The sequence below is a fragment of the Diprion similis genome, chromosome 8 (genome assembly GCF_021155765.1).
Source record: "Diprion similis isolate iyDipSimi1 chromosome 8, iyDipSimi1.1, whole genome shotgun sequence".
Lineage (NCBI taxonomy): Eukaryota > Metazoa > Arthropoda > Insecta > Hymenoptera > Diprionidae > Diprion > Diprion similis.
The window spans coordinates 15,478,680-15,504,032 of NC_060112.1; the positions used below are offsets into that span (position 1 = coordinate 15,478,680).

Below are 25,353 nucleotides of genomic sequence, written 5' to 3' on the forward strand. Positions count from 1 at the left end.
AACCGTGATCTCACGTCTGAACGTTTTCCCGACAATATCTTTCCAGCGTTTTCGAAACTCCATAGTTTACATTCGGTTCACGCATGTGGGATTTATCCTCAGTCTATCAGAATAATGCTGGCTTAGAGGAAACCGATTTATTAAGGAAACCGTATGAAAGTGGATTTCGAAACAAGATTTTATGGAGATAACGTCTAGAATGCGAGAAAAATTATTGGTACAGCGCCTTCGGACTCGCGTGAAAACCGTGACAATCAGGGCGAAGCTCCCAAGCTCACGATAGCACAAAAAGCAGTCAAATTGTCAGCCGGATGTTGATCTGTAACAACTCGGTTGAAATTCATCTGAGATTATAACTTGCGAATCTCTGACGGACGTTCTCCAATACTCCGATACTTTTTCTTTTTCCCCGGACTGGATTCGGTCTGCTAATAAAACCTCTGCAAGGATAGGGACAAAAAATTTCGGCTGGTTCCTGATGGCGGCAGCGAAGGCGCGCCGAATTGGCAGAGCTGTAACCTAGACTCGTACAAGATAACCACCGCTCTTCGTCAAAGGGGGATGAACGGGGTCGAGGGGTATCCGTATCGCATTCACATACAAGGCATGTACGTTTCCAATTCATTGATTGAGCGGGCAAGGCAAGGCGGAGGATCGTGCTTCGGCTCGATCAAAGGCCGGACACGTATCCACGGCTCCTCTTTGCCCCGTGGAAATCCGCCTCGTACCCTGAACATCCTCCTTCGCAGACGTTTTTTTTCTCCTCGAATGATCGCTTCTACACCCGACTCGCTCTTAGTCACAATTTGTTGGACTTGATCAATCCGGTTACACATGTCTAATGTTTTCGCCGCCTCTGTTACCCAAGTTGTGAAGCGATCCTTCTGGTTTCCAATAGATCAAGACGTAATTACTGACGCGGCGTTTGTCATAAGAAATTTATGCATTTACATTTCGGTCGAGAATTCATTGTCGAACTGTTTCTGTTGGTTTTTCGGTTGGATTCGGTGTGAGGAACACAGATTGATACGAATTTGAGCTCTTATCGCTTCGACATCTTGTGTATCCGATATGTTCACGTAACGATCGCAATTACTGTTAAGCGCTCGAATATCGGGACTTCTAGCTTGTATGTATTATACCAGTGTACAATTTTAGCTCACTATGGTTTCCACGTCGTAGTGATTTGGCTGGTTTAAACTAATATTTGACTCACGTATGGGTTTACCTCGCAGCGGTTTGGTCCGATAAGTGATGGATTATCCCTTGGGCGAACCATTTGATATCGGGGTTGTGTTACCTTTGGGTTGGAGCCTGAAACTAATTTGATAGATTTGTGGAAACTATTCGTGTCCAATCTTCAGTTTCCTAGGAAGATCACAATATGCTATACTGTGATTGTAAATGTTTAAAGGATCCTGTGAAGTAACAAAGGTCCTGTAACCGATCAAAATTTCAAAAACTCTACCAATTTTACTACCAAAGTAAATCGGGATCCAAGGGAAAAGTTTCTGCACAGTTCAATACCTAGATACACAAGTGTTTAGATCTATAGATCGTCGGCTACTGTTCTTGCAGTCGTCGGCTCTCAGATTCGTATCCCGTACATAACACATCAAGGTTGGGAAAGCACACGCACTTAAGACCCCCGACGTACAACAAAAGGTCGCAGCAGCGTCACCACGAGTACCACGACGGAAACAGAGACCAGTTTTGACGTGATAGATATCTCTGATTTTTTATATTCCTCCATGCGTACGCTGGCTTTCTCAGGATCAGAATCTTGGGTTCGAAGTCAGGGAGTGATTGCCCCAAGAGATGAAAAAACGGAGAAAGAAAATAGAGCAACGGAGGGACCACCGATCGCTGAAGACGTAATCGAGGGTGGACGTAGCACCGGGATTATTACTTGGTAGGTCGCCTTTCAACGGGTCGTCAGTATGTGCTCACCTCCGCCCCCGAGGCACCGTCAAACCCGCGTGTGCCACCCCTGGTGACTGTTCAACGACCGTTCAGCGATCGTTCGACGGACTCAGCCTTGCCTCAGGGCCTCGTGAGCCTTGTGTTATTCACGCAACCCGTGGGTATAATTCCCTGGTGACTAACGACTCGATGCCCGAGAGCCGTGCCTGTTCCGTTCTCCGTTTCTGTAATATTGTGCGAAAAATAGGACTTGGGTATAAAAAAACCCAAATCTAGACGTGAGGCTGAAGAATCGATCCAGCGTTGCTGAGATCCTCTTTGAAATACCCATAAAGAGAAACGTATACCCAAAAAACCGAGCGATTATTGCAACCTTAGCATCTCTTCCGTTTGCCCTAATTTTTTCTTCATGTGTTGATCACTTTTTTTGATATTCGAATTGTAATTGCTAATTGCTAAAGGGGGCTATCGAATAATTACAGATCATGTGATTAACGAGTAACAGCTCGTTTTCAAATTCCGTGATATCCACGGGACACAATAGTAAACTCGTTCGTCTATTCCTGTAACCTTTGCATACACTCACGTGATCGAGCACGATTGCCTCGCATAAAACAAGTCCTCGATAAGCCCTTTTGCTCCCTTGAATGTTAAACCGAGTTGCGTCAAGTGTTTTTAATTTGGAACGTATTGTACGGCGCCCCTTCAATAAATCAGGGATTCGAGCTCTGAGGTATAATATGCGAAGGCGTAGCGCGCTTTTCCCGCTTCCCTGGTTCCAGCCCATGAAATGAAGGGAACCAACTGTACTAATCGGTACTGTACAGTGTACGCGGCAATATTACCCTAATCTCCGCGGGCATTATATTGCGCAACATTTTACTGCTTAAAGCCTCCGGGCGTCTTACATCCGTGAAAGCACATTGTCTTCCCTGGGTCCTTACACATAATTCCCTTTGTTGGACCACTTTCGTACACAATGGGGATAAATCCTATCGAAACTCAGTCTGCCACGCGGCGCCATCCTTCGCTGACGAAACGTCTTCCCTTTACACCCCAAAAGCCGGCATCATACTTTATCCTGATACTATTGTGATATTGGTACGCGGATCAGGACCGCTTCCCTTTTGCGTATGTTTTTAAGCTGTTACACGAATCGTTGATGCTGTAACAAATGTCTTGATTCTATAATACGTTTTTGCATGTATTCGGCATGGGTCAAATTTTATACTGTTATCGGCTGAAGTATTGTCCGAGATAAAAATTGCGGAGCACGATTGAAAATAAGCCCAAATTATTGAACAATTCGACGTATCAAGTCTCGGGACATGACTGCAAATGAGTCGCTAATCTCAGATTTGATGCTTCTTCAGCTTTCAAATATCTTATTTCACCTAAAGTCAAATGAAAAAAGGGGAAACCCCTAGTGAAAATAATTGTAGAAATATGCAGGTCAACTCTGCAAAGGATGGAAAAAATGCGAATCTCGCAATACTTTGTGTTCGCTGGTAGCAAATACTTCGAACTATATAATTCTATTGCAAATAACAGTTTTATAAAAAGTCTATGAGAACGATACTTAGCCGTTGATACTTGGGAAAATTCGTAAAATCCTGGGATACCTAGGCACGAAACATTGTCTTTTAATTTCTACGACCTCCTAATTAAGTTAGGGCCTTGGTACCGCTTTGCATTCGTTAGTTGCGACTCGGCCAATATGCACTAAGCAAAGTTTTATTCTAATTAGATTGCTTTGGGAGACTGTGGAATTTATTCAGCATGGAAAACGTAATCGAAACTTCGAACCTTAGGACGGTGGAGTAGGAGTGGGGGAAAAACAGTGAGAAAATGAGAGGACCGCAGAAGAGAAGAGATGCTGAGAGATGCCAAGGAAGAGAGGGAGAGAGAGATTCTTGCGAAGGTCGAGAAGCGGTCGGTTGGAAACTAAGGTTATAAGACTGGCGGAGATCCGAGTTGGAACGGGATAGATTATTCATCAGGAAGTTGATCACGACTCGGGAGATATAATTTAAATGTAGGTTAAACGCGACCCAGGAGGGTTTGCGGCTAAGTTTGATAATTAGAGGAAGGAGTGCACAAGCGCCACCGACGTGCCTGCGGCGACGCCATCCAGAGAACTCGAACAGGGACTCACAGAGGAACTTCTTCATCCACGAGCAGATGGGTGGGTTCCTAACCCGCGCGTCAGGAATTATATTTTAATAACGCGCGAGAGATATCCCCGCGCTTACAGAATTCTCAAAGTCCTTAATATAAAACGGTCTTAAAATGATTTCCGAACCACTTCCTGCGCTCTCGTCATACCTTCATTCTCGCCAATTAATCATTCGTCAAGTCTCCCCGATGCTATTTTTAGATACATGCAGAATTAGAACTTCAAAGAAGATGAAGACGCGAACTCGACAGCGCCTGTACTTCAACGCGTCTTTAATTTCACATTCAAGAACTGCCACGTGCTGCGGGCTTTCAAGGTCGCTGCTTTCCCCAACTTGGCCAAGCCCCGGCTGAAGACCCCTGTTTGATTTTCAAGTTTCCTCGGAATAACTTCCGGCCCTCGTGTTTTGAGGCCTGCAAAGGACAAGGGTGATCCGTGGACATGGATGCCTGAGACTAAGGAGCGCTTGTTCCAAGCCCAGAAATCGAGGTCCAAAGTTGAAGGTGAGCTAAGGAGTGAAGGCTGTGGTCGTTTACCCGAGAGATGAAGCTGGTTCGGTTATTGGCGAAGGGATCAATCATCTCCCGAGGATTTTCGATTCAATCCCTCCCCTCGCCGCCTCTTCTTACGAGCGAATTATTAAAGCTTAATATCGCAGAAAGCCTCTTCCTTATAATTGCAGTGAAATACACGCCTATTACTTATCGGTGAAGAAAGGAGTATTCCAGTAGCATATTTCAGTGATCGTAACGAATGAATGTCGAATTAATTCATATTAAAACTCTCCCACGCGATCTGCTTCCTGTTAGTAATGGCAACCTCTGCAGAACACGTGTGCTATTGTAACATTGAATTCGCTCACAGTTCAAGGCTAAGTGCTAATTTGTACCCAACTAATGTACATTCGAGATTAGGTCCCTCTCGGTTAATTAACCAATATCTTATCTATAGGACTGCATTGTGGTGTTCGGGTTCAGCGAAGGTTCATGCTTCCGGAAGGAATGTTCATCGGAAACTCGGGAGGTCCTAATTGTATATACCTATGGGTAAACGATTCGAGGAGAGCTTTATCAACAATGCGTGCCTAATTTGGTTACATTGAACAATTCTCGTAAAAGCACCTTACCGCTTATAATTTACAATAATCAGATCAGCCTAGCTTACCACGAGTTTTTTTGCCGTCGTCGGTAATTTTATTGACCCGGTACTTCGCCAAGGCAAATTGTGACGGAGAAAAGTATAAAAATGAGAACAGCCCTACCATTCTAGCCTTTCATTGAGTGGAGGTTTTGGCAAGGTGATGGGTAACACACGACTGTACCGAATATCTTCCGCTTCAGAGAATTCAGAACCGTCAAGATACTCGAAATCTCTCGAGAAAACGGCAATTGCAAAGAGATTTTCCGTGCTCACTGAGACGTGTGTATTGTAGGTGTGGCAAAGTCCTGTATAGGTAGGTATAAGAGAGCCGAGTGTCGGAGCACGTGTTCTATATTCACGGCGGGTACAAGGGCGTTATTTTATGGTAGATTACCCCCAAAAACCTGTTTGCTCTTGCAGTTAACACGTAGCTGGTTACACCTACGACGATTCATACGCGGGATACAATTCGTCGGTAAATACGACAGATATCAACCACCAGACTAGTCTTGCGTTATAGTCACGTCGCGTAGCGTCGCCTCGTTTTGCAACAGCTGATATAGTTTCATGGACCGTTTATCAAAGCGTGAATAACAACTTCCATTAGACGCAAACGGGGGCCCACCTGTTCACAGGAATATTACTTCACCCCGCTGTAAACTGCTGGACTAAATTACCCCCGTCTGAGTAGGGGGAGGGGGGAGGGGAGAAAGATGAATTAAAAAAAAAGCAAAAACCAGTAACGAAAAAAGTGCTCGAGTACCCACCGATTATGAATCGCGTCTAAAATTCACGTGCAACATTCAGGATGATGAGCGGGAAAAATACTTTGGCAACAGTGCGTTTTTAATGTGTTATGTATATGGAAAGGTATAGCGTTATACATAGGTATACGGTGGTAGTAAGGAGAAAAATACTTTGAGTTAAATCGAAGGTTTCCTCTCGGAGAAACGGAACTACTATCGTCGTAGTATGGAAATGTGGAAACGAGGAAGATTCCTCTTCCGCCTCACACGTGTCTTGTATCTCCATCTTCGGTGGCAGCTATCTTATCCTCCGCACGGACGACGGAGAGCCATTCCATGACCGATTGTTGCCCTGCCTGCGCCACGGTTATTTGAAGAAAAGTTGGAGGAAGCGATTTTACTCCGCTCTCACGAGCACGGGACAATTGAGTAGCGGTCGATGTGCGAATGCCACGCAAGCAGAATGCCTGCCCATTGTAAGCAATGGAATCCTGAGGGAGGTAAGTTATGGTATTGGAAGTTTCAAGGGGGTTTTTGGCCCGGCGGGGAGGTAAAACTATTACCGGCAGTCAGACTCGCCGATCGAGAGATCCAGCTATCAAACGACCCAGTGTTCCAAAGATCCACTCATTCGGCCAAACAGCCAGGCGAGGGCGTGGCACTTGAACTACCCCTTCGTCTTGCCATCTCTTAACCGATTTCCTTGTGTATATGTGAAAGTGCTTGCGGATCTTTGAGAGGACTCTCTCCGAGCCACGAAAGTTGTACAAACTTCAAGCCTGCAGCTCTCTCTCTCTCTCTCTCTCTCTTCGAAGAGACTATACATGACTTGACTATAAAAAGTCAGGGATCAGCTGATTTGTGTTCAGTTCACTTTGGAACCGGAGAGCTTTCGTTAATGAATTTTACGATTTCCCTTAATAATTCTTGCACCCTAATTATTCTTATTCTTAGAAATGAAATCTTTACGAGAAGACCTCAATCGCAAGGTGATGAAATTGTCTCAGGATCGTTCCTCCAAACGAAAGTAAGGAGAACCAGATATATATGGGTGCATCTGAAGAAGAGGTTCGTTCAACAACGGCGCGATGGTTAAGAATAGGGTCCGGAAGAAGGAAAAGAGATTATGAAAAGTCGTTGGTGGGTCGTAATGGGAAAAGTAGGGGATCGCGTCTCTGACGATAAACTCATTTCCTTGATGTCAGCTGCTCTCAGCCTAATATTCCCTTCGGACTCGGTCTATAAAGACGTTACGACGGGTGGGTGGTTACATCCTCTCTTACTTAGGTCCGTATATAAGCAGGAAGAGATCTCGGTTCATCCGTTATAGACTCTATTTTTACCGAGATTACTTCTACAGCTCGCGACTCGCTGCAAGTCTGATGAGGAAAAACCAGAGTGCCAAAAGGAGAAACGAGAGAAAGAAGAAGTGGAAGAAGAAAGCGTAGCTAAATACTTTGGCGACAAACAAGAGAAATAAGAGAAGTTCTCCGCTGTGAGAAAGAAAGTATCAGTATCGACCTGTTGGACAGTTGGAAACTCGGCAGACCGTCTTTGCTTCCGCGTGCAGTTATTCTCAGAGAGCTGTAAGTATGGGAAAGGAGAGGCAGCTAGATAGGGAGCGGATACTCTTTCAGGAGTTTCGGTAATTAAAGTCTGCCGTTCTTTTGGTGTAGCCGAAGTTTCTTTGCTCTCTCGTCACGAGTCCGCCTGCAGGTCTCCCGAACAAAACTTTCTAAAACAGAGAACAAATTTCGCTATCGGTAGACCGTCTCTTGCGGATTCGATATGTAAATTGTTCTCGGTGACTCAGCGTTTCGGGTATTTTTCGGTTCTTGATATGTGTGTCGGAGGGCGATCGTCGAGCGACGATAAATTTCTCGCCAAAGTAAAATCCGGCATGCAAATGACGTAGTCCCGATCTGGTAATAAATTTGTTGCATACTTTTATTTACCTCGCATCCCGCAGAGATTTATTTTTCTCTCTATTTCACAAAACGATCTGGCGTAGAACCGATTCCAGCGACTATGGTTCTCAAACGTTGACTTTCCGGAGTTTGCTAAAATTGCGAGTCGGAAATAGACACCATAATTCACGCGTCTTACCGACGAGAGTTCATAAATGAATTAGAAATCGTCAACCCTACAAGTACAAGTGAAATTGAGCGTGCTTCGTCGATTTGTATAATGAAACATCGAGTGGCTGTAACATCGCAATCCGCTTGCGAATAGACCTTAAAAAAAATGATAAATCGATTCAGCTGTCAATTTGCCCCAATACTGCAGCGGCGTTCCGATAGGCTTTTGACGCAGGTGTCTGTCCCGCGATTCGACAGAATTCGCGAGGGCTCGAGCTGCGGATTAATTATGCATGCAAGTTACGTCTGTCTCTCAGGCGAAGAGGTAATTAATGGTACGAACAAACCGCACGAGAAGCCGTTCAAACAAGTGAGAAACGTCGTTATACTGGAGCAATTTCGTTATAGCAGGCTCAACGGGGCATGTAAACGGCCATCACTGCAGGCTAAAGCCTTGGCAGCTGTGCGGAAAACTTTGGCAGAGAGATAGTAACATAAATGTACGCTAAAAAATAAAACGCTGAGCTCATACATGCCGCATGGCTGAATTTACGGCTCGCAATCTCTTTTTCACCCCTAGGGGTAAGAAGCATTTTGTGATTGATCTAAGGATTCAGGGTGCTGGTTCAAATTTCGAATAGACCATATTCAGATCGACCATTACAGGTATTTATACAAAATCTCATCAGCCCATATGATTTAGCTGATTTCATGAAACGTCGAATCTTTGATTGATTCTAATAAGTTATAAAAATCCGGAAGACATTGCAGAGTTGATGGATCGAAGTTTCATGGAAAAAATTTTGTCACACTCGCTGTAACTTCGAAAAAATCTTTACCACAGCGATTTTGATACTGCACTGCATTTCACTCTTCTCTTATTCGGACAACAGGAATGCAATCTTGTCGAGTTTTGTTCTATCAAACAGCGTGTTTTGGGGGTACACGCCCGGCGCCTCGTGTTTCGGTTTCTCTAGACGTCCTTCGCGGCGTTTCTATCTAGGGATTTACGGGCTGATAATCCGGCTGCGGTTTTTGCCAGAGAGATTAATTGCTGATCCCCGCTGCCCTGCACCGCCCCGCTCCGCATCCGCATCCGCATCCGTTAAAACAAGTCCCGTTTCTCTTGCGCTCATCCTTCCACCGCCTCCCCCGCCGCTTCTTCCTTCCTTCCTCACGCTGCTTCTGGCACCAGACAGCCAGCCCGAGGGCGAGGGACTAGTCAAGTGTCCGAAACAACCGATCACCCAAATCTGGAGAGCTTACGCCCTGTGCCGGATAATTGCGGTGCGCCTCCTCCACCCCCGACGTGGAGACGGGACGGGAACGAGAAGTCCAATTAGACTCCGAGTCAATCAGCCCTCCCGGAATTTCAATCTTTACTTTCCTTGACATGACGCAAGTCCCCTCATCCGGCAACCGTACTCCGGCATTTCAGAACCGATAATCGCTACCGGTGACCAATAGCTGATCGCTGTAAAATTGATTTCTGCACGTGGCCAGAAATCTAAGCTGAACCGTCTTAAAGCTCGCGATAGACGGTGAAAGGATATCGGTTCACTTCCTGAAACATTTTGCGAACTTTTACCCGACGAAGTAAACGATTTGTCTCTATCCAGAATCAGCAGACTAGGTAATAGTAGTTTTCGACAGAAGAAAATGGATTGGTTTTGGAAACGAGTCTTTGAAATTTTTCTCAATCCATGATTTGGGGTCATTCTTGGAGGCTATTCGTATACGATTGACGTGGTGAAATGGTAAATTGGGAGGATTTCGACACGGGATATGGAATAATTGAATGGATTTTCATTTGACGTATTTGGCTCGCACCCTATGAAACTCGGAGTTTTCAAATGAAAATGGAAACTCACCAGCTCCTGCTGCAGCTTGCGCCCGGCCAGCCGGATCACCGCAAAGTGATTAAAAGTTAAACGGATCACAGCGATGGGATTGTGGCCTATGAACAGTGTTCTCGGAAATTGATATTTCTTCCACCTTGCAGCGTAAAGCTTATTGGCATATTTATACTAAGTAGCTGAACAATTCCAATTAATTGAAAATGATAAGCTGATCTGTTCATCAATTGCCCGTAATGCTCATGGATTTATCTCATGCCGTTAAACTTTGTCTGGGATTTACATGAAAATTGTCAATATTCTCCTCGCTCATTGGTCACCTTTAATACCCCAATGATCCGATCAGAACCCATTGTTGTAACTGAGTAATAATTCGCACAATATATGCGTGCCCTAGTTCCTATTTACATAAATTCATCGCGGAAGTAGGTTACAAACTAGTCGAATCTTTCATTATTGTTAACAATTGCATACGATTGTATGAATTACCTTATAGAATTTTCACCCGAACCAGGATCGTACCATACAGTACACACTCTGCAAGTAACTCGTATTGAAGTCAGCTAAAGGAATTATCCTAAACTCTTACGTTAACAATTACGTCAATTATCATAAATTCAAGACTGTGCAAAATTACGGTAAACAACACTTGGCTCGAGTCACTAACACCGCTCAGTTCGCACAAGTTAGCCACTCTGACTACACAGCTTCAATGGGTCGAGGGAGTTTCAGCTGGTCCGGTCAAGTGTAATCTGGAGAGCATCTGCCCTTTGGTGCACGAGATGGCAAACTTTGGAGTTTCACAGTGGTCAAGTTAAGCTGAAACGTCGTTTCACGGTGTGCTGAGAACCTGTACTCAGAGGCCATCATTATTGTATACAACGAACCGCTAGTGTACAGGAGCTTCTAAAGGCTTTCACGCGATGCCTGCACTTACATTAGCCTACGAACGCAAGAACAAGAGGCGTATCGCAACCGATCCAAATAGATTATTGTCTCGTAAAGATACTTATAAACTGAACAGTACCGGTTGTGTTTTGAACTGGGAATCCTTATAATGTGTACGTTGCTCAAAACCATGCCTTACGTTACGTAGTATATGGTGTATACCTTAATCCAGCCAAGTGATCATGAGCTTGGATAACGAACTTTCTCTTCGGGGGTGAAATCAAAGTAGACCTTTCATCAGACGATTTGATTGGGCTAGGCTGCTGGTGATGGATCTTGATTAGGGTTCGCAAACTTTACCTTTAGTATTAATGAGGACCGCTAGTGGTAACAATAATCTGATGAGTTTGATTTAGTCCTTCCAGGGAAGGGAGTTTCGTCTGGACCACGGCCTTGCTCGACACACTGCCGAGTTCATTGGACTTTAGTTTCCTAATATTTTTTCTTCTCTCTGTTTAGAAAATGCTGTTATTCATCCACCCTTCTATATGAACTTTTTGATAGATAGAGGATGTTGAAAATCTTTGAAAGATAAATGTCACAAAGTTTAAGATTAGTTACTACTGACGGGAGGTTTTTTCACTGTGTTGCCTTTTTCCATTCCTTACTTTCCTCTCATTCTTCATAAACTACATCGCGGACCTGAGAGATCCCTATCAAGACTTATACTTCTTTGAGAACACTTTGATTTGTCGCAATCGTATATATCCGAACCCGAAGACAGCATATCCAAGTCTTAATTTCAATTTTATACCCTATTTCCGGGCCCGCACTTGCTGAATTCTCTATAGTTTTGGTAGAGAGAAAGAGAGAGAGAGAGAGAAAAAGAACCATACGTCTCCGTGGTCTATATTTTTCGACTTATTGAGTTATCGCAGGCTTTAATATGAAAGAGAGTGGCAACTTTTCCGAACAAGATTCTCAGGAGAGAGTGGTGTCGGGTCCAAGGCGCGGACCTTTGGAGAAAGAAAAGCCTGCAGGGGAACTTGCGAGCTGAATTCACGATGGGCGAGAACTGGATGTCAAAACGAATGGAGGAGCCATACTTTCGCAAGGACTGAAGAGTTTTTGCGACCGATATCTTATTCGCACCCCCGTCTTTCTGGATGCTCTGTTGATTCAGGAACGTCTCAATAACAGGAAGAGGATGAAAAAGAAATTCTTTCTCGCCTCAAGCTCAAGCTTACCGCTTTTGCGGACAAGCTTTCTGTTTCCATGACCCTTAAATCACACGCACCCGTCTGCAGTCTGCACTTTGACATAGTTCTCGCTCTCCCTGTCGGCTGGTGCGTCATTCCGCGAATTCCGAATCCACTCTGCGTGTTACGCACTTTACACACTAGCGTAGTGTCGGGGTTCCTCGCGGGAAACCCTAACACCCTCTCTTCGACGGCGGTGCACCCCGTGAATTACTGTGAAATGCCTGTCGCGCTCTTTTGACCGCATTCAGCGTTCTCCCATTTCTTTTTTTCCAGACACGATTCAGCAGTTCTTAATGCCGGGCTGATGATGAAACCGGTACAAGCACTCGATATCCTATTCAAAACTAGATGTTCCACCGAATCTGAAACGCTTTAATGTACACCGAATGTCGCCTCTTTCTGTTACGTTGTTAATTACAGAGGGATATTCCGGCACGAAGCATTCTCAGGTTAAATATCTTTGGGAAAATTGCAGAAAAAAAATACTGGAAGAAGGGAATGGGTTGTATTCGGTTCACAACACGGCGCGACGCTGAAAAGTTCAGTGAATGTTAATGCTCCGATTCTATCTCGTGATTAAAAGAATCAACTTTCAGGTATTATTTCAATTTGAGCTTTATCCTTGAGAGTTTGTTAAGGATTTTAATTAAGATTGTACTTGATTACGGCATAAATACCGTCCTCTTTCGGATTCTTTGAGATCAAGGTACTCGGAAAGTAGCCGTGCACATTCCCTTCCCGTTTCTTCCGAAAATTTATTTTCCCTTGATGCCGTCGCGTCGTTCCGAACGGCCATTTAATTAGTTTCCAGCGCGTTTGTCACTTCCTCGATACACTAAGGTAAGTCCTTCAGCGCCGCTACTGACAATAAATTGTCCTTGTCGAGCCCCTTCAAATCCACCAGTTTCCGATACGCATCTTACGCATCTCATACATTACAGACACTTGTTTCCAGGTAGTAGGTCATTGCATATCGTCCCCGCAAAGCCACTTCTTACGTTGAAACAAGATGGCACGGTATACTCGGGCTTGTATTTTGTATAAATGTATACCAATGGAAATTCCGATATAGGATCGTTTGCCCCCTATCGAAGGCCTTCGATTCCATCGCGTTGCACGTACATTCATTCCCCTTCTGCGTCGAGTTAGTCCTGCTCCTGCGCTCCTTCTTCTCCCTTTCTGTATTTCGCGGTGGCTACGTGTCCGCGCCCACTAATGTCTCCTTACTCTGGTAATTTAGAGGGGCAGCCACTCTGACTTCAAATCGGCTGCTTTTACCTGATTCCCGAGGGGTGATCTACCGCCAATCAAAGAGACATCCAGTCTACGGACCTTTTCCGGGTTAACGACGCTACATCGTCCGAATGTTATCAATATGTGATAGCCGCCATAACCCAGCGATCAACCTTTCACAGGCATCCCTTTAACGAGGACGAGGGCACAAAGTACATGCCAGTAATACATCCGAAATCCCTCGCGTATCTACGATAAACACACACGTCATACGTATGCGTGTGCATATTCGCAATGGCCGATGAAACAGCGCATCAGCAATTCGTAGAGCACTCATAATAACAGCTACTGTTTACTAGTTTTCCCGTGATTATACCCCGCTTCGCTATAGGGACTCGTTTCGCTCTCATGATGTTCGCAATGTTGCATTGAGCTGATCAGCGAGAGGCTCTGTTTACCTCACGCTTTCTAGGCTACTCACGTGTAGCATCCACATAGGTATAGCTCAAACACGAGTGCGACTGAAACCGCAATCAAGCTTAAGCTTTGGATATAGTCGAATGGAAGCACAATTTAACGGTTTGCACACGTTGCAAATCAATTATAACTGCTTGTTTCGTTCTGAATTTGGACAAAGTTTCGATTCTTTGGACTTTGCAGTGGTTTTGTACTTTTCAAATCAAATTCTACCACTACGCATTTTACAGGTGATGGATTATCTTTTGCGCATGTCTTTTCAAGATTTGGAAAGCTCACGATTCAATAACGCTGGTGAAGTCGGATTAGACGATTCGCGACGCGTAGTCTCATTGTCAATCAACTTGAATCGACGGCACCAAGGTTCCCTAACTCCGACTAGGGTCATCAAAGTCTGAGACAGACCGAGCTTTGCGTATAAATAGATGGTAAGAGAAACACTAGTTGATTTAACGAGAACAGCTGAAAACACCGGATGAGGATTTGGTGGATCGTTATCACCATTGTTTGGTACAAAATCATCCCCTCAAATAACATTTATTTGTCAGTTGTGCAGCTACGTGGTAAGGGATCAGGGTATGAAACGGGTTGGCATACGTAATAGTATGTGTGAGTAATCCGCGAAGACGAGCAGGGCTGACTCGAGTTTCAAATACGGCCTGCTGCTCTTCACATCCAAATGACAATACGTCCAATATATTGCCGATCTCTCGCATTTAAACAATATCGATCTTAGCATGAAAAGGAAAAACCGAGTCGAGATGAAACAGAAAAAGAGAAAGAAACGTTTCCATGCGAGTTTCCTCCGTAATGGCAAGTCCACCCGGATGAGAGAGACGCGCAAATCACGTGGTGCAATATTAATGGTATATGTGCGTTATAACGGTGTATAGTATTTATGATTATGGGGCTTTTCCAAGACAGCCAGTATTTTGAAGGTGCTGCGAAATGAAGTGGAGAAGAAAAGACGGAGGTTTTCCCTCTCCGTTGGCCCCGCCCCACTTCCTCCCCCCTCCCCCATTCGCCTTCCTTCTCGCCATGGAACAACGCAAAGCTCTCTCAGGCGTACATATATTACGCTTGCTCTGTCCCGGTCCGCTCATCCCGTTTCGGTATAGACCCTTCACTCCCCCCGTCGCACTTCCGCGCCGTTCTGTTTTCTCTTCTCTTTCCTCGTTTCGCTCTCAGCTACGTCAAAGGTATTCAGCTCCGCAGGAAGGGTCTCGACATTTGTCGTTCTGTCCTCTGCTTAACCCCTTTCGCACTCCACTGCTCTCATTTGGGCGTAAGCGTTTATTTAACTGTAACTCCCGTGTTTATCAAACGATACACACTTTCATATTCTGGTTGTTTCGACGACTCGACTGCACCCTCTTGATTCGAGAGTAGGTACGTATCAGACGCGATCTCTTCATCGTTTGGAGTCGGATAATTTTATCCCCATCCGTGTGAATAATTTTTCTCTATCACATGTAGAACTATAGTGAAAATCGCGGATTAATTGCAGTTGAACCCGACCAGCTAAGAATTGGGGCGGTAAAATGAAGTGAGGTTGAAAATAATTGGGAAGGAATGATGATGGGGGAAGAAAGAAGAGAGAGAAAGGTGAAATGAGGGAGGCACCGAGAACGAGAGAATCGGAGAACCGCGAGTAGAGTTGCGTAAAGGCAATCACAAAAGCTGATTGGCCCCACAAGTGGTTGATTAGAAGTCGATAAAGTAGAGCACCGTTCTCATGTTGACCTCCTTTGGTTCGACAACGAATCAGGTATAATACGATCGGAGGGTAGGCGTTTTCAATCAGCGATGTAAACACGTTATTTGCATAACGGTACAACTGTAATTATATTGAGAATTGGAAATAGAGAACCGAAGCATAAATCCTCCGCTTACGCTCTCCGGCTTCCCACAGGACCGTTTGTTTTACGAGTCTCATATATAATTCGTTGACAGCTGGTTTATACAGGCACTACATACTGTACCGAGGCGGCCGCTAGTGCCACTGCTGGTGCACCCCGAATTTCCATGTTTTATTCGCTCTGCTCAAAATCTAACCTCTGCGGCCATTCGCGGCGTACACAGTATGGTCAGAGAATAGGTCAAGCACTGTTTAGCCACATCCACAAAGAGCAGAATCGTTACCATGCAGCCCGCCTGAAGCAACGTTTCGCTCTACATTCGCTCTCGGTGTTTATCTGGAGGATAATAATTATACCGTTAAGATAATTGGGCGCTACTTTTGTTTATTCTTACGTAAAAGGATTGCCTGCAGCATCCGAGTCTTGGCTTGGCCTCGTTTTCGAACGATCACGCTCCCGATATGATGTATGTATTGATGCAAGATCCCAACCCTCAATCTCGCTTTATGCACGGCACCGTGTATTTTTCTTCATTTTTCTCCAACCGCGAGAAACCTCTCTGTCAGGCACGACTTTATACCAGCACAGTTCTTCTGATTCTACGTTTTACATTAGATCGATGTATACTCGCGCGGAAAACTCGGATGGGATATTTATAGAAGATAGAGCAATAGTTGATGGATATCTTTGTTGTCGCGCTCCATCTCCGAGAATGCGACAATCAGTGCATTCCCAATCAGTCTTGAAGTCGTCCGTAAGAGTGCTTTCTTGACGTTCTGTGCTTCGTTCTTATACTTCACTCTTGGATTGACGATGAAATGAAGGAAAAGACGAAAGAACGTCAGAACTGTAGAGTGTGAAAATATCCTCTTCCGTAGATTTTCAAAAGTTAATCCCGCCGGCGTTGTCGCTGCAGGCAATTGAGAGATCCTCGCCCCGGGTGGTGTAGATTGAAAGGACCAATAGAGGATCCGGCATAAGGTGTGTTTGCGCAGGATGTCAATTCGGGGGAAAGATTTTACCCCTGGGGGAACCGAGGTGAGCCTTTGGACCCAATTAAACTGGATTAGTCGAGCGCCAAGAACTATCAAAGTAATTCGCAGAGACGTGGAACCGTAAGACGTAGCATTGTTTCCACCGTTTGACACGACTGGGTGAGAGCTGAGAGATCACGGTTAAGGACCGACACCGTGCTGATAAATGCCCAGAGTTCTGTGAGGCTGCTTCGTGGATCGATACGTCGAGCGGATTAGTCGCTGTTGCAATTAGACTGCGTGAATAGAGGAAACTCCAGCATATTTGACTGACAATGAATGAAACCAGTATAGCTTTAAGGTATCTCCACCTGCCTGCAGAAGTGATGGGAAACTGGATTATAAATTTAGGGAGACATACACCGTTAAGTACAGAACTAGGCGATGTATTCAGCTAAATATCATTCTTGTCTCGGTCTTTACCGACTCCTGTGTGATCTGTGTGGCCACACACACGGGTGCAGGGCACAACCACATAGATAAATCGCCTCAGTCAGGTAGGTGAACGTAGCGCACGTGACCCAACGTAGTGTAATAACTGCGGACATTACGAAGAACATTTTGGACCGCAGACCGTTCGTGGTCGACACGGAAATGTGGATGCTGGCGTACGTGGCGGCTACATATGCCTCCATAACTATTCTTCCCTCTCCGTCTCCAGCCCACCCCCGCGGTCCCAGATTATACGTTATGCACACCCGGCATGTGTGTACGTGCAAACATCCACTCGTATATCGCATGCATCCTGGTAGGTTGGTGCTTTGGCGCGGGGTTCTGTACCGTCACATAAAATATTCCTCACAAGCCCGCGGTTTCACTATGGAATCTATGGAGCACCTGTAAAGCAGTTTAAGTACCTGACTTCTTCCACCATCGATAAAAGTTTCTATCCTTCTTAGAGATAATGGCCCCTGCGACCATTTACATGGATATGTAACGCCTGGTCTCGGGGGCATCTTATACGCATATTATACCGCTGTGTATCGCCGTCGCCCCTGTTTTGGCATCAATTACCATTTTGACGTCTTTATATTCCCTGTTATGGTAAACATGGTTCTGGATACTAAAACCGAGGAGTGTGTCGTGATCGCAATACTCTTCGTGGTACAATGGTATAATAGTATGAGTCATCACAAATATTATTAGACACTACCATCAAAACGACTGTCAATATGTGGAGATGGTAGATCGCGGAAAATATGAAAAACAGTTCAAGCAGCTATACGCAGAAACTTTATCGAAACACGGTTCTCGTACTTGCGAGTCATGAGTACTTTTTCTCTTTCAACGACGTTCAACGCACATTATAATCTGTACACGCAGTGCAGGGCAAAATTAGACCCGGTGAGTTCGCCAGTCCTAAATAATTCATATTTAACAGTATAGAGCATCCATATTCATTGGGCTGAGTCGTGTGACTGTGTGGGCTCTGCTGGTGTATATAGCGAACCGAAATTAGCGTTTATTTACCTTGCGGAAGGAGCCGGTGAAACGGAAGGTTCAGAGATTCCCGGTAATGTCTTTGCCTGCGTCTCTATTGGTCGGTAGCTCCCGTATTTCTGCTTCGCGGAATGTCGAAGAATGGGGTGAAGCTACAATCAAGAAAGCACGCGACCATTCTTGGGCTTCAATCTCTGCTGTGGGAACCGGAAAGGCGATCTTCCACCCATTGAGTCCCACCGTGCTTAGGCGAGTCTCTTGCACGCTATTTAGAGATGATCATAACAACATCTTGAACCGTCCTCGGTACAAGCATTTTCCGAGTCTTATCATAGCGCAGATTATTCTGATAATTGGCAGAGAACTTTGTTTTGAGAACGTGTTTTTTTGAAAAACGAGAGCAGTATATCTGCGTTACAACTTTCACATATTTCGACTTGTTAAACTATAACTTTCTGTGGAGGTGAAATATATTCACCATTGATAAGATTATTAATTTGTTGATTTACACCCAATCTGAAAGCACGCCAACTGGCGCAGTCAATATTGTTTAAAATATATAAATCTGTTAGCAATTACTCGCCTGATATTGGCTCAGAGGGTGGCTCTTCGAACCCCCGACTGTCTGCCGCGGCGCTCTCATCCCTTTGCATCCTGCGCAGCAGTTGTTCGGTATTAATTGCAGAATTTCATGGAACAGAAATCAAACAGTGTATACTCGTTATAATGATAAAATTACACAATTAATTTCACACCCTTCCGCATGGTAGTTACGTGCAAAATTGGCTCGCCAGTCCCCCCTCTCGCTCCCTCTCTCACTCTCTGCAGATGTATATTGATTTTATCATTTGCTGTCCTTTCGTGATTGTCCTCGCCGTATTTGAGTTTACAAATATAAGTGTATAACACGTGAATTCAATCGATTATACAGGCTTGTCCATCATTTTTCGATATTCAAGGTTTGAGCATCGCAGTCGATCACACGCGTGTGGTCACTTGTGCAACGTTATAACTCGATGGAAGAACATAATTTGAAAACGAATGCGAGGATCATCGACAAACCAAACGCTCTACTTTACGTATGTGCAAATGGGTTCAGCCTGAACAAGGCAAGACTCGTGGCATCCCCTCATCCGCCTTGTGTGAGAAAAAAAAGAATAAATCGTGCCACAGTATTAAAGAGTCTTTTGAAGAAGCGCCAAAGCAGCCTGAAAGACACCTCGTATCGCCCAGAGGCAATATACCCAAGATAAGCTCCCCGGATTCCGGATTATTTCGAACAAGATGCGGGGGAGGGTTATGGCTTTTTACACAGAGGCGGTCCTGTAAGGTGGAGGAACGTGGCTTTGGACAATTGCCTCGAAACAGTAGGGATTTGATACGCCTCTGAGTAAGCCGAATTTACGGCGTCTTAAAATGAAATACCCTCGTTCATTGGCGTCTCCAAACAATCTGATGATACGTTGATCGTTTATGGTTAAATATTTAAGACGAGCAGGGGGGAGTGGTTAATAGGGAAGCAGGCTGCAGTTAGATGCATTCTAGCAGAGTCATTACCGGTGTCTATCAACTATATGATCATTGGAATAGGAAAAACCATGGGCATGAATGCGAATGGGTGGAGAAGCGTCCATGAGGGAGTCGTCAAGGCATTCGAACTGAGGATTAAGGGGGAACGTCGTAATTATGTTAGCAGCAGTGGCTGCTTTCGAACGACCGTGAATGACTCGAGAACGTTAGTCGAACAAAGTGTCTCTATAAATCTAGGCGAGTATAGGGTGCACTCCCGTTCGTAAATTTCTGCGAACCTTTATGCGTCTGATACTGTCAAGGGGAAGATTTTTTCCACTTGTTCTGTTGAATTGAGAAAATGAAAACAAGCAAGAATCTGTGGCCTGCTCGCAATATCCTAAGGCAATTGTGTGCGATCGTTTCACGTATTATTTCTGCTGCACCGCCATGCATCGCAACTTGCGGTTGCACATTCTGTTGGGAAAGCTATCGACGGTAATTTCCTTGGTATTCCGTTTACTACAGCTTTTAATATTGAAATTCCTGGCTATACGGCGAAGTGTAATCTTCGTCAAGATAAGACATTCCGTAGATTCTACACACGCGGACAAACAACGATCCAAAGAACAGGCACTTAGCTTGTAGATAAACTTGGATAGACGATCGTGGTGTGCGGTTGATCTAAAGATTTTCAAACGCTCCCTGTACAACCTATTTTGCGCGTAATGGACGACCAAAAGGCAATTCTATTTCCGCAAGGTATCAATGAAACTATTTTATGTTCCAGCCGAGAACTCTGGCCGTTGGAACGATTGGAGCTGAGCTGCAGCTATCACATGATCCACCGGGATATCCTGAATCCGAATATATCCTCGGACGAGTACGAAGACCTCGGCAAAGAATCGTCCTGTGCGAGGTTCTGCGAAAGTGGATATTGAAATTGGCCCCTATTCTCATATCCGGGGGTCATTCGGGGACCCGGCAAATCAGCCTGAGCCTCAAATTCTGCAGCGAATGAAAAGACGTGACTGTGGAAGCTGAGGATTCGTATCGAATAATGATATAATATATTGACGCGGATGTACGTATCATTGTAAAAAGGGAGAGACGCAAATGAACTTTGAACTAATATAGACAGTGAACGAGCTGCTTGTAGCTGGAGTTATTCAATTAATAGTAACTTAATCGATCCATGTAAATACATTATGTACATGCATTTATACGTAACTGACGAAAGTTGTCAAATTTCTACGTCTTGCTTGTTGTTAATTGATATTTATTCTAATTGACGACAAGTCTAAATGTAGGTAATATGTATTATCTCTGTACAGCTTGATGTCTGGGCTCTTTGAGTTCGCAGAGCTTGCTATTTGCGAGTAAATATGCATCGCAACATTTGCAGTGAAATATATTGGAAGTACAGTCTAACTAAGATTACGACTTGTATCTTCTTTATTATTGTGGTTTTTTGTTCGATCACTTTTCACTCGATTATGGTTAGTTATATTTGAAAAGCTAGAATTGACCGCAATAGCTATTCCAGGGTGAACACAAGTAAAAGGGTATTTTACTGAGTCACCGAACTGAGAACTTCTCTTAAATTTAATCTGTATCGTATATTGAAGTATCCTCGCATGATTATAGGAATAATTTAGGTATGATTTCATTTATGGCAAAAGCGGATAAAAATAATTTACGATTTCGCTCGTGAAATTTATCGGCACAGGTTGCTTCTGGGTCACTCTTAATGGTATGCGCAGTGCTTTGTGGGGGACAGTAAATACTGCGAACGTATTTACCGTCAGTGGTTGAACAGTGCCAGTAGTTTCGTGATTTTGGCACAGCTAATTTAAATCCTATTTTGGAATATCTGACATTCACCGTTTTACAATTATTTATGATTTAAAGGTGCGCAGTTATCTGAATTTGGTCTATATCTCCAATTAAACTAGCATCACTACTCGCAATCACGTCTACAAAACATCTATCTGATAGAAACACAGAACTCCCAATCAGATTGAAAACTAGTGACAGAATTACGGTAGATCTTGATTGTCAAACTACATAGCACAACGCCATTCTGTATCTCGCTGATTGGGCATTCATGCAAAAGGTCATGCTAATCAATTACGAATTTTACCCAAAAGAATTCCATTTTCATTATTTTCAATTCTGTAGTATCAGTTATAAATCATAGGAACTATCAATTGTAGTCGACGATACTGCGTTGAATACTTTCTAGGCGTTATTTTTGGTATATTCATCATAGATTTGAGCTTCTTTTTAAAAATTATTAGACACTCGACTGATTTCAACAGTTAAAGTTACTGTAACCTGGCAACTTCGAATTACATGTTGAAATTATCTCTTCCGTCGTCTATCTTTCAATACCACAAAAATTACTCCGTAACTAGTATATATTCTATTTTAGCGGTACGGATAAAAAGATATTTTGATAATAAATTTTATATATCTGTTGTCAAGTCAGTAAAATTCTTGAAATACGTATAGTGAAGAAGAAAAAAAAAATTAAAATCAGTTCGATTCCGATAATCACACATGTTTTTTGACATTAGTGATATGTAAACATACCGATACAGTTTGCTGATAAGAGTAAGTATATTAGAGAGTGTCAAACACGTATAATAATTTAATACCCCTGTTGGAAACGTGATGAAGAAAAAAAAAAAAGTATTAATTAATTAATAAACAAACGACTATTTAAAAGACTCAATGAGGGAAAGTCCGAGCACGTTTATGTTTATATTTTAGTCGAGAAGTAAAAAACAGCTGTTCTCGAGGTGCTTTGGTTCTTCATTTCAATTAGTTTAAGTCCATATTACTATAAATTTAGTTAAAATACAAAATTATTATGTTCAGTTTATAAGTCAAAATGTTACGTGATTAAATTTAAAATATTGTAAGCGAGAATTATTATCAAAATGCCACATAAAATAGTTATTGCGAAATATTGCAAAACTGAGACACCAGCGATTATTGAGACGAAAGGCAACCTGTTTAATTGCTCAAGTGACTATGAAATAACCACTATTGGTGTAAAATTGAATGGTATTGCCGATTGAAGCGATCGTACTGGTTAAACGTCTCGCTCGGGGTTCGACGCTCGTCCACAAGCATACTCGAGCACGTAATACGTGTTGTCGTGTATGTAACGCCAATTCAGCCTTAAGGAGTTTCTCCTTAAGGGCCACAGACTTCCCAGGAAATTCATTTTTCTCAAGTCCATGCAGGTCACCCTAAACGGCACGAGGGGGTCGCAAGACCAAGTTGGGGCCGGTTGGCGGGCGAGCGGAAAAGCGAGCGAGAGAGAATAAGGGAGGGCGCTAGCGGCGCGTGGGCCCGATTCAAAGTAAGTCCCCTAAACAGGTGGCGCTACGGTCGAAGACAGTAGTCACCCGCCGAAGGCGCGCGCTCAGAAGGCAGATTGAGTCCGACCACGAACGGAGCAGGTCGCCTTTCGACACTAAGTCGTAGTTGCCACCAGAAAACAACAATAAACGCACGTTTATAACCAGGAAGACTAAGTCGGACATTATTTCCGCTCACCTCACCCGTAAGGGGGGGGGGGTTAGGGTTTTAAAAGCGAAAAAGAAGCATATTTTCGTGATTTTTTTGCAGTGATAAAGGCAATGTTATTTAATTTAATTTATCTACATATTGTGGTACAACTTCTGAAGTATGTTAGAAAAAATTTACAAGCAAAAATGTTGATAAATACGCCTTTGACGGTGAATCTCCGGAGGCGACTTGAAAAAGAGTTGTTTTGCGGTGAACATTATTACTCGTTACCGGATCATCTGAAACAAAAAAATTTATATGCATTTTAAAGGTTATATATTTCCCCAGGTAATCAGGAAGAGTTTCTTTTTTCCCCCATTTTTTCTATTTTTTAATAACAAATGAGATGACATTTTTTTTAGCTAAAATCGCGTTTTTCACTTCCAAATGCTGTCAAAAATAGAAAAAAAAAACTCTTCCTGATTACCTGGGCGTCACAGGCGTATTTATCAACATTTTTTATTGAAAATTTTTTCTAACATACTCCAGAAGTTCTACCACAATATGTAGATAAATTGAATTAAATAATATTGCTTGTATCGTCGTAAAAAAATCACGAAAATATGCCTCTTTTTCGCTTTTAACCCTCCCCCCCTTTGCCCCCCCTCCTCCTCCCCTTAACAACCCCAGTATAACTATTATTCACTTTGGAATACTCCCATCGAATGAAGACTACGTATTATTCAATACTGTAAGATGTAATATAATCATACTGTAAAAAACACAATGTACATATTATATTATACCTAGCCCGAAAACTACCAGCTTTCAGTATCCACAGTGGACGAAGATATAGGTGGATAGAGAGAATTTGAGCCCGATTCCAACGATTCGAAAAGTTATATTTTGTAGATATTAGACACAAAACGTAGAAAATGTTAGTGATAATTTTTAAATGTTAACCTTGACATAATAGTTTTTATATTCAACTTATAGGCATAAAATACGATGATATCTTGAAAAGTGTGTAATTTATCGACGAATGAATGAAATACTTATCCACAATACTCAGTGCCTGCTTATTTACGTCTAATAGGAATTCAGTTTGTCTTACGATCGACGATGGATATTCACAAAACTTCGAAAGACAACGATAATACCGCTTTATTCAAATCACAGTGATAGCATTGTGCTGTTGAATTTACCGTTGCAAAATTTGAAGCCTTGCGCAGTTAGACAACAATTATTGCTTCTTCGTTTACATACAGACGAAAAATATTCAACTGGGAATACATACCATAATTTGTATACGATTACAGCAGAGCGTGAGCCGTAGTTTTCCCAGATTTAATTTCATATTCGATTTTGCAATCCCCCCACTTACGTCTAAGCAGCCGCGTTACACGTTTTCCGATTTATCGACAAGATGACATAAAATGCGCGATCTCGTCTTCGGACTGTATAGTGGTGGGCGATACTGTGTATTTGAATTATAAGATTAAAGGGATGAAAAACGAGCTTCTATATTTTCCGTGCAATATAATTAAAAAATGGTTAAAAGTTTATAGGAAAGAAGAAGTAAAAACAAAATGAATATAAATGATGTTTGTAAATATTTGTTGTCATGCATAAACCTTATTCGTTATACGGGGTGACCGGAAAAGGACGGCTGGTTTGATTCTCAGGGAAATTTTGGAGAGTTCAAACCATCGTAACACTACAGTAACGTCGTTTATGTCATTCGCTTATTTTTCTAGTCTGTACGATGAGCTACGATAAATTTAAACGTAAGCCTAATTCTCGTTCACCCCGTACAACAAAAGCGTATGATTATAAAACTTTTATTGTTCTCACTGCTCTTTAACGTCTCAAATATTTAATTACTGCTATACACTATAGCAGTATATATATGTATAGAAAATGTTATCATGCAAATTATTAATCCTATCTCGTAAGAGCCAAAGAAAAAATTGTCTTTGTATATTTAATCTGAACGCGATGTGTATATAATAGAGTAAACGAGATCTCACCTAAATTTGAAAAATTCCCAGTGTGCAATTTCGACACATTTTCCAATGCTCCGCTGGGAAAAAGTTTTTTTCTCACTCCTCACATCTGCGTTCGTTGCAACTTACCGCTTCAATCGCTTTAATGTTGTTACCGTTCACGTGGCTTTTTTCAACATCGAAATTGTACATATATATAATGTA

The 25,353-nt window shown here is 43.1% G+C and overlaps 1 protein-coding gene across 1 annotated transcript in view; it reads left to right on the forward strand.

Annotated features, from left to right (window-relative positions):
- LOC124408715 (toll-like receptor 6) overlaps nt 1-21,859 on the forward strand; it is a 93,438-nt gene extending 71,579 nt beyond the window's left edge. Inside the window, exon 2 of the mRNA XM_046885852.1 lies at nt 20,412-21,859. The gene's annotated coding sequence lies outside the window, so the exon portion shown is untranslated. The remainder of the gene's footprint in view (nt 1-20,411) is intronic.
- The last annotated feature ends 3,494 nt before the right edge of the window (nt 21,860-25,353 follow it).